Below are 12755 nucleotides of genomic sequence, written 5' to 3' on the forward strand. Positions count from 1 at the left end.
TGGAAGCATGATCTCTAGTGTCAATTTCTTCAGAAGAAAAATCTTAAAAATGCTTGCAAAGTGATCTGAGGACATATTCTGGATTTAAATTTTTTCCCTCTATTTTTACAATTGTCTCGTGCTCTATTTTTTTTAAGACTCACCTGTATCAGGGTGCCTGGCTGGCTCCGTCGGTGGGGAGATGTGAGTCTTGATCTTGGGATTGTGAGTTTGAGCCCCATGTCAGGTATAGAGATTACTTAAAAAAATAATAAAGTCAAAAAAAAAAAAGGACTCACCTTTATCAAGCCTTTCCAAAGCCTTTAATTCTTCGTTTTCAAAATCATGTTCCATCATGTTATATGTAATCTATTGAAAGTACACTCAGTTATACAGTTTGGGAAGTAGTCAACAACTCTCGGCAAGCACACAACTCACTTGACAGGAACGGGAGTACGGAGTAGTGATGGACGGAATGCCAGAGGAGCCTGTGGGCCCTGAGGGTCAGGTCTCGGTGCATTAGCCACTGTGGCTTACAGGAGACCAGAGAGACAAATCTGCCAGTCACTTACAGGGAGGCTGGTAAGAAGACCACTTCCACTGCACAGCGGGAAGGGCAGGCTCTGGGAAGCCAAGTCACTTTCCCCCACTCTAGTGTCTTCCATGGTGGGGCAGAGAGCTTGCAGTAGCTGGAGTTTGAGGAAAACTGGCCACATCTGCCTACAGTAAAAGCTAAGCCTTTTCCACTGGGTTTAGCAATCAGTAGCTTGCGATACAATGCGGTGTAAATGCATCTGCCTTAGGCCAAGTATTTCTGTAAGTCCACAGTTCCACGCCAGGCCAGCTGACCAGCCTCACACTTTGGAATGAGCCCAGCTATGCCCTTGGTATATTAGGACAGCTTGCTGCAGGGGCAAACTCAGTTAGTTAATTAGTTAGTTAGTTCCATTTTTGCAATGGAACAAAAGTCTTAAATTTTGGAACAAAATACTTTAACTTGCAACTTGATGAATATTATAACAAAGCAACAGTTCAGTAAGGCATTAAGTTTACTATTCAAGGCAATTAGTAAACATCTAACATTTTCTAGGTCCTATCTGTAAGTTAATCATTTACATTTCGTTGTCTTATTTCTTACATTTCCTATGTTGTAATTACTGATTTATTCCTTCTTTCATGCAGTCATATGCATATGTATCTTCAATAGCTGATTTAAATTCTATTAAAGATAACATGACCATGGGACAATTCTTGTCCACCATTTTGTTTCAGTAGGCCAACGGGAATCACAAACCAAACTTGACATGTACCTGCTACCAAAGACAGATTTAACAGCTGGGACAAGGGAAAGAACGTGGGTTTTAGAATAAATAGACCTAGGTTCACGGCCACTCACCATGTGATCTCAAGTCAGATATTAAACCATGTAACCTCTGAATCCCAGTTTCTTTATCCAGGAAAATCACCATCTCTCTGGAAATGCCATCTCTCTGGAATATTGTAAGAAGCAATGAAATAATGTATGTACGTCTCTAACAGCGTAGATAGGTGCTCAATAAAACATAGCTACGAATACCTTTAGTATTCATAGAGAATGCAGTCAGTCTAAAAATTACCAGGAAATAAAAACTAAGTTAAAAGTGAGACAATAAGTTAGAGACCTCACTCTTTTCTCAGCCATTTGTTTTGCTAATGGATATGGACAATCTGCCAGGCAACTTAGACGGAGGGTGGCAATGAGTTTCCCTGGCCAGGCGGTAAGGGCAGTCTCCGGGAAGCTTAATTCTTCTGTTGTAATATAATAACATCATATTATATTCGCGGTTAACACATAATGATCGCTATACTCCAAGAGCTGTGTTAGACATTTTATTTGCATCCTTTTCTTTATGATAACGAGCTAATTTGTGTATTCCTAGACACCACGGCATAACATTACCTTTTCCTCCTCACTAGATATTTTGCTTACATTAAAGAACAAAGTCAGGGCCCCTGGGTAACTCAATTGGTTGAGCATCTGCCTTCGGGTTGGATCAGATTCCAGGAGTCTCAGGATCGAGCCCCACATCAGGCTTCTGATGCCAGTGGGGAGCCTGCTTCTCCCTCTCCCTCTGACCCTCCCCCATTTTGTGCTGTCTCTCTCTCAAATAAATAAAATCTTAAAAAAATAATTGCTCAAGATCTTTTATTTAAAAAGGTTTTATTTGACAGAGAAATCACAAGTAGACAGAGAAATAGGCAGAGAGAGAGGAGGAAGCAGGCTCCCCACTGAGCAGAGAGCCCGATGCGGGGCTCAATCCTGAGATCATGACCTGAGCCGAAGGCAGAGGCTTTAACCCACTGAGCCACCCAGGCACCCCAAGATCTTCTTTTTTTTTTTAGATTTTTTCTTTATTTATCTGACAGATATCACAAGTAGGCAGAGAGGCAGGCAGAGAGAGAGGAGAAAGCAGGCTCCCTGCAGAGCAGAGAGCCCAATGCAGGGCTCGATCCCAGGACCCTGGGATCATGACCTGAGCCGAAGGCAGAGGCTTAACCCACTGAGCCACCCAGGCGCCCCACCCCAAGATCTTCTTAGAACATTTTCTACATATTCTTTTCACCTGTTACTGTATACCAGCCACTTGCTTGTTCCTATGAATACCCCTAACTCAGCCCGGGGGTTCTTCCGGACGGGCTCCCACACCGAGTTGGGTCTTGAAGATCACGACCTTTGAACGCACTTTATATGCTGCCAGTCATTGCCCTGGCTTCGGACCCCTCCGAGGCTCCCCGCATGAAATTCTGAAGTACCAAGAGATGTGTTTCTACAAAGGGCTTTCTGCGATGTCATAATGACGGGAACAGAAAAAGCAGAGCTTTTGGCCTGTGCATAAAGTCTGTCGGGGAGAAGTCCAGCCAGGCCGAGCCTGCAGTAACGCTTTATGCGGACTTTATACAAACCATGTGTAGCAAAACGCCAAATCCACAACAGCTTACACAAGATAAAAGTGGTTTAGGAAGCTGAACGGTGGCTATACCCTAACACCCGCAGGGACTCAGGCTCCTTCCATCCCAGACGACGGCCCTTCTCCTGCGACGGCAGCAGGATCTGCAAGACAGAGGGAAAGACAGGAAGGGAAGAGCAGGTAATTTTTCAGCTCTTTGACCGGGACCTAGTCATGTGACTGTACTTGCACACAGGAAGCTGGGAAGTGTACCCAGCCCTGTGGCCAGCAGCCATGTACCCAGCAAAACCGGGCATTTCATCACCCTGGAAGACAGGAGACAGGTGTTGGAGAGCAACTGGCAATCTCTATCGCTCAGTCCAGCCGGGCTGTCCGGGCTGGCCTCGGTCTGACCTCTGATCACACAACCCCGTTCTTATCACTAATGTCTCATGACGTTTCCAGCCACATCACTCCCATCCTTAGCCACACGCACTTATCTATTTCAGCTGTACTTATCTACTTCATCCCCCAAAGAATTAAAAGTGTCATAAATATGTACTTTTATTACAATGATAAAGGGAACTTCCGGCCGGCAAAAACACAGACGAAAATACAAGATGAACGGAAGTGGTTATTTTTCCTCCCAAGATCTACAGTAAATATCTGGGCTTCTTGACCCTGTTCTTACATTTCCTATGTTGTAATTACTGATTTATTCCTTCTTTCATGCAGTCATATGCATATGTATCTTCAATAGCTGAACCAGATGAACCTATCACCCCTTTCTTATCTGTTACGTTTCTGTATTAGCAAGTCACTTCGGCTGAAAACCATGGCGTGGAAGGACGGGGAAAGGCAGGGTCACCTATAATTCCTTCCCTTTCTTATCCTTGCTTGCCAGTAAGCCACAGGTAGAGAGATTTGGCAGAACGTGTGAGTATCAAGAAAAGAAATAAAAACAGTTGAGTTAGTTTAATGAAGTGTTTTCACTGTTCTGGTGAGAATTAAATTTGAATTCACGTAGGAGCGATGAAAAATGGATCGTGTAATTTTGGCAACTCCACACATGCGTTAAATGCTTGTATCTGCGTTTAAAACTGGCATCACACTATATATAGATGAATGAAATCCATGCTGATAAGTTACATTTTTAAATTTTCTTTATCTAGAATGACATTAAATAGGAAATAAATGATACATGACAGGTTGAGAGAGAGACTGCGGAAGAAAGGAAAAATGTTTTACTTTGATACCTTGAAGTATTTAAATACTTGAGTACTTTAGTACTTTCCCCCCGCCTTTTGAAGAAGGCCCCATATGTTCGTGTGGCAGGTTCGTTTGTGGCACTGGCTGCCCCAATTACTTAGCGGGCCCTGTATCCGTCTCCTTTTCACTTCTAACCTCATTGTCTTTCGCTCTGGCTGAAATTTTGTCAAATCTGCTGGTCAGGCCCAAAGTGAGCCCCCGGTAAGGGAGGGCTCCCCCAACTGAGAGCAGAAGGGTCTTTTCTGTTTTAACAAAACTGAGGTGATAAGGGAACCAAACTGTTATGTACACACATTTCCCGCGTGGCCCTTTATGCTGTGGCATTTCCAGCACATTTGTTGTAAACTTATTAACACCCTCCACCAGGGGCCTCCAGCAGATCCGTGCTGGCCCTTGTGTGATATTAAAGGCAAATTCTAGCAAGGTTCTTATCTTGGCTAACTTCTTCCAAAAGGTTCCTTTTAAACTACATTATTATGTGCTAAATATGCTGCTTCCTTTGAACAAATCATTCCTTTTACTGTGTTTTAAATATTCTTTTCATTACGTGCTTCTTGAAGAACCGGAGCATGAGAGGGAGTGAAAAAAAAACCAAAGAGGAAAACCCGTCACCAGCCACAAGGACTGCTGACACTTTAGTCCGCTTCCCTAGAGTTGGAAAAGAGTGAAAACACGAGCCACAGAGCGTGAGAAGATGTGTAATATGTATGTGGTGAGGGACCTGTACCCCAAAGAGAGAAAGACCTCCTACAGGTCAACCAGAAAAATAAAGCCCAGTATAAAAATGGCCACACGCTTTTTTGCAATGGGTTTGCAGCCAGAACACAGGTTCTGTGAGAAACCTCATCCATAATGGGAAAGAAAAAGACTCCACACCGTCATCGCTGGACATGTAGGCTTGGGCAGGTCCACCACTACTGGTCATCTGACCTCCAAGCGTGGTGGGATCGACAAAGGAACTATCGGAAATTTTGAAAAGGAGGCTGACACGAGAAAGGGCTCCTTTAAGGATGCCTGGGTCTTAGATAAACTGAAAGCTGAACTTAAACATGGTATCACCATTGATAACTCCGTGTGAACATTCGAGACCAGCAGGTATTATATGATCATCATGGCAGTCCAGGACAGAGACTTTCTCAAAAACATGCTTGCAGGCATGTCTCGGGCTCACGGAGCCGTCCTGACGGTGGCGGCTGGTGTTGGTGACTTTGAAGCCGGTAGCTCCAAGAACAGGCAGACCCATTAGCACGGCCTTCTGGCAAAACAATGAAGGGCTGGGTTGCAAATGGGTTCCACCAAGCCACCCTACAGCCAGAAGAGATACAAGGAAATCGTAAAGGAAGCCAGCACCTCCATTAAGCAAATTGGCTACAACCCTGACACGGTAGCATTTGTGACAACGTTTTGGTTGGAATGGGGACAACATGCTTGAGCCAAGTGCTAACATGCCTCTATTCAAGGGACAGAAAGTCACCCGTAAAGATGGGAACCCCCGGGGAACCACCCTGTTTGAAGCTCTGGATTGCATTCTGCCTCCGACTTGCCCAGCTGACAAGCCCTTGTGTCTGCCTCTCCAGGACATCTACAAAATTGATCGTGTTGGCACTGTCCCTGGGGGCCGAGTGGACACTGGTGTTCTAAACCTGGCATGGTGGTCACCTTTGCTCCTGTCAGTCTTACAACTGAAATAAAGTCTGTTGAAATGTACCATGAAGCTCTGAGGGAGGCTCTTCTTGGGGACATTGTGGGCTTCAATGTCGAAAAGATGTCCGTTGTGGCAGTGTGGCTGGTGATAGCAAAAATGACCCACCCATGGAAACACTGGCTTCATGCCTCAGGTGATTATCCTGAACCATCCAGGCCGGAGCCGTGCTGGGGGTCACACAGCTCACATTGCTTGGCAGTCTGCTGAGCTAAAAGAGAAGACTGATCGCCATTCTGGGAAAAAAGCTGGAAGAAGGTCCTGAGTTCTTGAAATCTGGTGATGCTGCCATCATTGATTCAGTTCGTGACAAGCCTACCTGTGTGGAGAGCATCTCTGATTATCTTCCTCTGGGCTGTTTTGCTGTTGGTGACAGGAGACAGACAGTTGCCACCGTGTCATCAAAGCCCGTGGACAGGAAGGCATCTGGAGCTGGCAGGTCACCACGTCTGCCCAGAAAGCTCAGAAGGCTAAAGAGTATTAGCCCAACACCTGCCACCCCAGCCTTAACTGGTGGCGGAAGAAGGGTCTCAGAGCCGTGTCAGTTGGTCAGTTAAGTTTAATAGTAAAAGAGTGGTTAATGACAGCAACGCATCTTAAAACTTCAGAGGGAAAGGAGAATGTTTTCTATGGGCCATTTGTGTGTGTGTGTGTGTGTGTGTGTGTGTGTGTGGCAGTTTTGTTACTAGTTTTTAAAATCAGCATGTTTTAATGGGAACAACCTGACCAGACATCTGTCACAGAAGTTTGAGACCCATTAAAACAAAAATTTAATGAGAAAAAAAATAAAAATAAATGACCACAAGACCCCTTACAAAAGAGAGTGCTTACCAGGTCAATAAGCATATGAAAATGTGCCCAACATGGCGCATCACCAAGAAAATGCACTTAAACCACATGACTCACCAGCATAACATGAATAGCAAGAGTTTGGAACAACAGAAGTCTCCTCTCTTGCTGGTGGGAGCACAAAAGTGTACAACTATTTTAGAAAACTAACACATAGTGGAACTTTAGAAAAAATATTTAATAAAGCTGAGCATATGCTTATTCTATGACCTTTTCCTAGGTGCATGCCCCACAGAAATGCACGTAAATATACATCAAGAAACACTTCAAGAATATCCATGGCAACGGTGTTCATAATGGCCAAGTCCTCAAAACCAAGCAAACACTCAAACGACGGTAGAAAGAGAAACCACATCATGGAATGAAGCACCACAGACCAATCAAGGCACATTATGCTCTAAGAAGCGACACAGAAAAAGTATATACAACGTGACATCATTCATCATTCATACGATGTCCAAAACCAAGCAGAACTAATGGAAAGCACCATCACGAGCCCTCTCCAGGGATGGTCTTCTTGGGAAACGTCTCAGCAGACCAAGATCACAGCCCCCACCCTTGGCCGGGAATGAAGGCCTTCACTGAAATTCGGGAGAACTCGTCAGTGTCTTCTGCACCTTAGAGTTCCCAGACAGCGGGTTGAAGACTTTGGGACTTGCAATTCAACTCAGCTCCTACCTCTGCTCAATCGTGTTGCTTTCCTTCCCCTTCACTTCCCTCCCACAAAAACTAGTCCCAGCTGCACAGCAATCTGAGTCTGGTTCCCTAGGAACCTGATCTAAGTGAGAGTCCTAGCTGCCTTTGGGGCGGCAATGACTGGAGAAGGCGAGAGAGAGATTTGGTGGTGTCAGTAGAGTTCCGTGCCTTGATGGCAGATACCCGGGGGTGTTTACTTTGTAAAAATTCATTGAGCTGTATAAATTTTGTGTATTTTACTGTATGTATGTTATGCTTCAGTCAAAAAAAAAGCCAATGAATATACTTGAAGACTGTGTATATAAACATTTTTCTAATTATTCCATCAAGATAAATTCCTAGAAGTGGAAATGCTAGATCAGAAACAGACATTCTAAATTTGGGTGCCTACTGACAAAGGGTCCTCCAGAAAAGGTTTACCAACTGATGCATCTGCAGAGGACAGGAATCTTCATTCCCCACGTGCTGGCCAACACCAGATAGCATCACTTGTCCACTCTGATATGTGAGAAAAAGTAGATCAGATTGTTTTAATATTCTATTGCTTTTCTTTAGAACTAATTACATGCTGATGATTACTTGGCTAATTTTATGTAGTTAGTGAAGTCTACTGTAGTCCTTGAATTATACCATTTTATCATGCAAAGTAGATAAAAGCTTAAATATTTGTATTAAAAAAACAATATGCAGACATTGAAGAAGGGCAAGTTTGAACTCAGTACAAGAAGCTTTGGAAGGATTCAAGATGTCCGCCCATGGAATGATTGTATTCTACCTACTATTCAGCCTAGGCATTGGGCAGGGACTCATAAAATCTAGATGATCCTTTCTCTAGGATTCAAGACATGAGATCTAGTTTTCATGATGAATCAGATTATATATATTGGGATTTTTAAATTATAAAATTCCAACATGCCATGCTTTAAAAAATTTTTTTCTTCATGTAGTTCTTCACTTTAGGATCTCATTCATTTTTGCAACTTCAACTATATATTTGATTCCCAAATTTATAAAAGGAAAAATGGAAAAGAGGAGGGCATGGATTGGAATAAGGAAAAGCCCTCATCTCTCTTTTAAACCCCAGACCTATATTTCTAATTGCGAGCCCACCATTTCCCTCCAAGTCTCCCTAAGTAACCACCAACAGTTCCCTAAGTAGCCCTAAGTAACCACCTTTCCTGTCCTGCCCTCCCCTCCACTCACACTCTAATTTTCTGATTCTAGGTGTTTTCTTCCATATCCTGCTCTGAGAGAGAACTCTGGGGTCCTGTTCTCTTTCTTGAGCTTTTCCTCCCCACTCTCTCCTCATTTCCTGGCCTCCCAAATCCTTTCATCCTTCAAACTCCCGGGTCACCCCTTTTGGCCAACCTCTCCATGCCTCTGGCTCGCCCTTACACAGGTACTGTGACAGGGCTTTGAGGGACCCGCATACTTGACAAGAACCTAGACTAGGGGTCAGAATGGTATCTGCTGCTGTGGGTCATTCGTGACTGTGGATGGTCATTCCCGGTGCCGCGGTCTCTTCACTGGCAGGACAGTCACACAGGGGCCTTTTTGATGCCAATACCGTACAACTGATTCCAAGTCAGGCTCTCATGTCCCTCAAAACCCTCTGGTGACTTTCTATGATTCCCCAGCTTCAGCTTGGCCTACAAGGCCTTCCCCCTGCCTCCTGCTTCCCGCCCGTCCCCCCCACCCCCAAGGAAATGAAGAAAGAAAAATTGGTGAGACTCTCAAAATCTAAGAGAAGATTTTGAGACTCTTATCACCTAGCTGCTTTCCACTGGGCTTCTCATCCTTTTACCCCCAGTACATACAACTTACGAACTTTAAAAAGAAAAGCCTTCAAGGGAAATTGCATGGGAAGTCCCAGGCTCACTGCTTTACAGTCTTCTTTTCTCTGGGACGTTGAGCCCTCAGATCTTGGCTGCCCAATCTCCAAACTCCAATTTCCGTTTCCCTAGTCCAGTGAGACAGCTGCGAGCTGGAGCTCTGTCTTCAGGTCTCGTGGGTGAATTTGGGAATACCTTGTGGTCAGCAAAAATTTCTTGAGCAAAATACTAATCATAGTGGGAAAACTGGAGGTAACCTCAACGATCCTCAGCCGGAGAATGGCTGAAATAACTCGCAGTCTCTACATAATGGTCACGTCATGTAACCAATGAACAGAAAGAGTTAGGGCTCCATGCCTCGTTAGGAAAACACGTTCCAGTATAGGGTGATGGTGTGTTGTGTATGGTGTTGTTTAGTGAAAAAAAAATGCATAAAAGAGTGATTTACTTTGTAAATTAAAAAAAATTTTTTTAAGCCTGTAAATATATATACCAAACTATTCATGGTAATTATGCCAATGGACAGGATTACAAAAGAATTTTCATTTTCTGTATCATTGTAGTTTGCTTCCATGCATACACAAGAATTACTTTTATAACTAGGGAAAAGAGTGAAATCAAGTTCATGTAACATTTCTTTAAGAAAAAAGTAACATTCTGGTACCCCTGGGGCTAATAATACATTATACGTTAATTTAAAAAAAATAACATTCTGGGGTGCCTGGGTGACTCAGTTGGTTAAATGTCTAACTCTTGACTTCACATCAGGTCATGATCTCAGGGTTGTGGGATCAAGTCCTGCTTTGGGCTCTGTGCACAGCGCAGAGTCCGCTTGTCCCTCTCCCTTTGCTCCTCCTCACTCTCTGTCTCTCTCTCTGAAATAAATAAATAAAATCTTAAAAACAAAAACAAAAACAAAACCTTGGGCTACAAGTTATATACACCCTCTGGAACATAAACCTGATGAGAGTAGGGACTTTTAGAAATATGTGGTTGTGTTCCCAGCACCTAGAACAATGTGAGTCACAAAATAGGCACATAGTAGTAAGTATCGGTCAAATGAATGAATACATCCAAGTCTGACCTGAATGTGAAACAGTGGAACTAGTTTCCTATATTTAGTAATACACAAAGAGTAATACACATGGTATTTTGGAAAATATATTTTAAGGGGGATCACTTGAATATAGACATGTACTTCTCCTCAAATAACATACATTCCTAAAATATACTTAAAGTATATTTTTTTCTCTGCTAAGACTGCAAGCCCCTTGACCTCATGGCCTATTGTTTTTGTGCATGCTTTGTATTACTCCATTTCAGTAAGGACTGCACCAGAACTTTGAGAACCTAATAAATATTTATTGAATAACTGCTCAATAATTGATATTTTATTATTTATTATCAGTGATAAAAATGATTAATCACTGATATGTAAGGATGTAAACTTTATTCCTATTTTATTTTAGCAATGTTAAATGTAATAGAAAGTCAAATTATAGTTAAATGAAGATAGATGGAAATATAGTTCCTTTTACATTCCCTATGTGTCATGTCATGATATTTTCAATATAGGGTACACAGAAGACCAGTGATATTACAATCAAAGTTTACAGTGATGTAAAACTTCTGTATACCCCACAGGACTATTTGTTTCAAAGGGAAATACTGTTTACTGCATAATTTTTAAAATTTTTATACTATTTTTAAAAAACATTTTATTTATTTATTTGACAGAGATCACAAGCAGGCAGAGAGAGAGGAGGAGGAAGCAAGCTCCCTGCTGAGCAGAGAGCTCGATGTGGGGCTCGATCCCAGGACCCTGAGATCGTGACCTGAGCTGAAGGCAGAGGCTTAACCCACTGAGCTACCCAGGATCCCTACTGCATAATTTTTTAAAAGCAGGGGTGAAAATACTTGACAGGTACAGATTCAGAGAATCACAAAAATGTTTACGAAGAGATCTTAAAGATGATCAATTCCAAGTTCATTCATTTTATATAGGAGACTGTCCTAACTCTAAAGGGTTAGCTATCTGCATACAGTGGGGGAATTCAGTGTCCTCAGGCCTTAGGGTCCCAGAGTGAACATTTGGGATGTTTCAATAATAAATACTATTTGATTCAACTCAACTAAAAGGCAACTTATGGAATGGGAGAAGATATTTGCAAATGACGTATCTGATAAAAGGTTAGTATCCAAAATATCTAAAGAACTTATAAAACTCAACACCCAAAGCATGAATAACTGAATTTTAAAAATAGGCAGAAGACATGAATGGACATTTTTCCAAAGAAGACATACAGATGATTAACGGATACATAAAAAAATGCTCAAAATTACTGATCATCAGGGAGATACAAATCAAAAGTATAATGAGATATCACCTCACCCCTGTCAGAATGACTAGAATCCAAAACCCAAAAACAACAGGTGTTGGTGAGGATGTGGGAAAAAAAGGACCCTCGTGCCCTGGGTTGCTGGGAACAAACGCGAGCTGGTGCGGCCACTCTGGAAAGGAGTATGGAGGTTCCTCAAAAGTTCCAAACAGAGCTACCCTACGACCCAGCAATTGCACCACTGGGTATTTACGCAAAGATACAAAAGTATTAAATCAGAGGGATACAGGGACCCTGCTGTTCCTAGCAGCATTAGCTACAATAGCGAAACTATGGAAACAGCCCAAGTGTCCCCTGACAGATGAATGGATAAAGAAGATGAGGTACGTACACACACACTCACACAGACACACTCACGCGCACGCGCTCACACACTCACACACACACTCACACACACACACACACTCACACAGACACACTCACGTGCACGCGCACACACACTCACACACACATACACACACACACACACACACACACACTGGACTACTACTCAGCCATAAAAAAAAGTCTTGCTATTTGCAGTGACAAGGATAGAGCCAGATATATTGGACTAAACAAAACGAGTCAGCCAGAGAAAGACCGGTACCATATGATTTCACTCTCATATGTGGAATTTAAGAAACAAAACAAGCAAAGGGGAAAAAGACAGGCAAATCAAGAAACAGACCTTTTAAAAAAAGACTTTATTTACTTTTTAGAGAGAGAGCAAGTGAGAGGAGGGACAAAGGAGAGGGAAAGGGAAGCAGAGTCCCCACTGAGTGGGGAGGCCGCCAGGAGGCTTGATCGCAAGACCATGAGATCATGACCTGGGCCAAAATCAAGAGTGGGGTGCTCAACCACCTGAGCCACCCAGGCGCCCCAGGAAACAGACTCTTAGCTGTAGAGAGCAAACTGGTGGTTACAGGGGCGGGGGGCCAGGGTCGGAGAGTGAAATCGGTGAACTTGTTGTGATGAGCACTGGGTGATATATGGAAGTGCTAAATGGAAGTGCTAAATCACTTATTGTACACTTGAAACTAATATTACACTGTGTGCTGACTGACTGAATTTAAATAAAAACTTAACAAATAAAAGCAAAAATTAATGGAAACAAAAAACACTA

Source organism: Neovison vison, chromosome 3 (assembly GCF_020171115.1).
Source record: "Neovison vison isolate M4711 chromosome 3, ASM_NN_V1, whole genome shotgun sequence".
NCBI lineage: Eukaryota > Metazoa > Chordata > Mammalia > Carnivora > Mustelidae > Neogale > Neogale vison.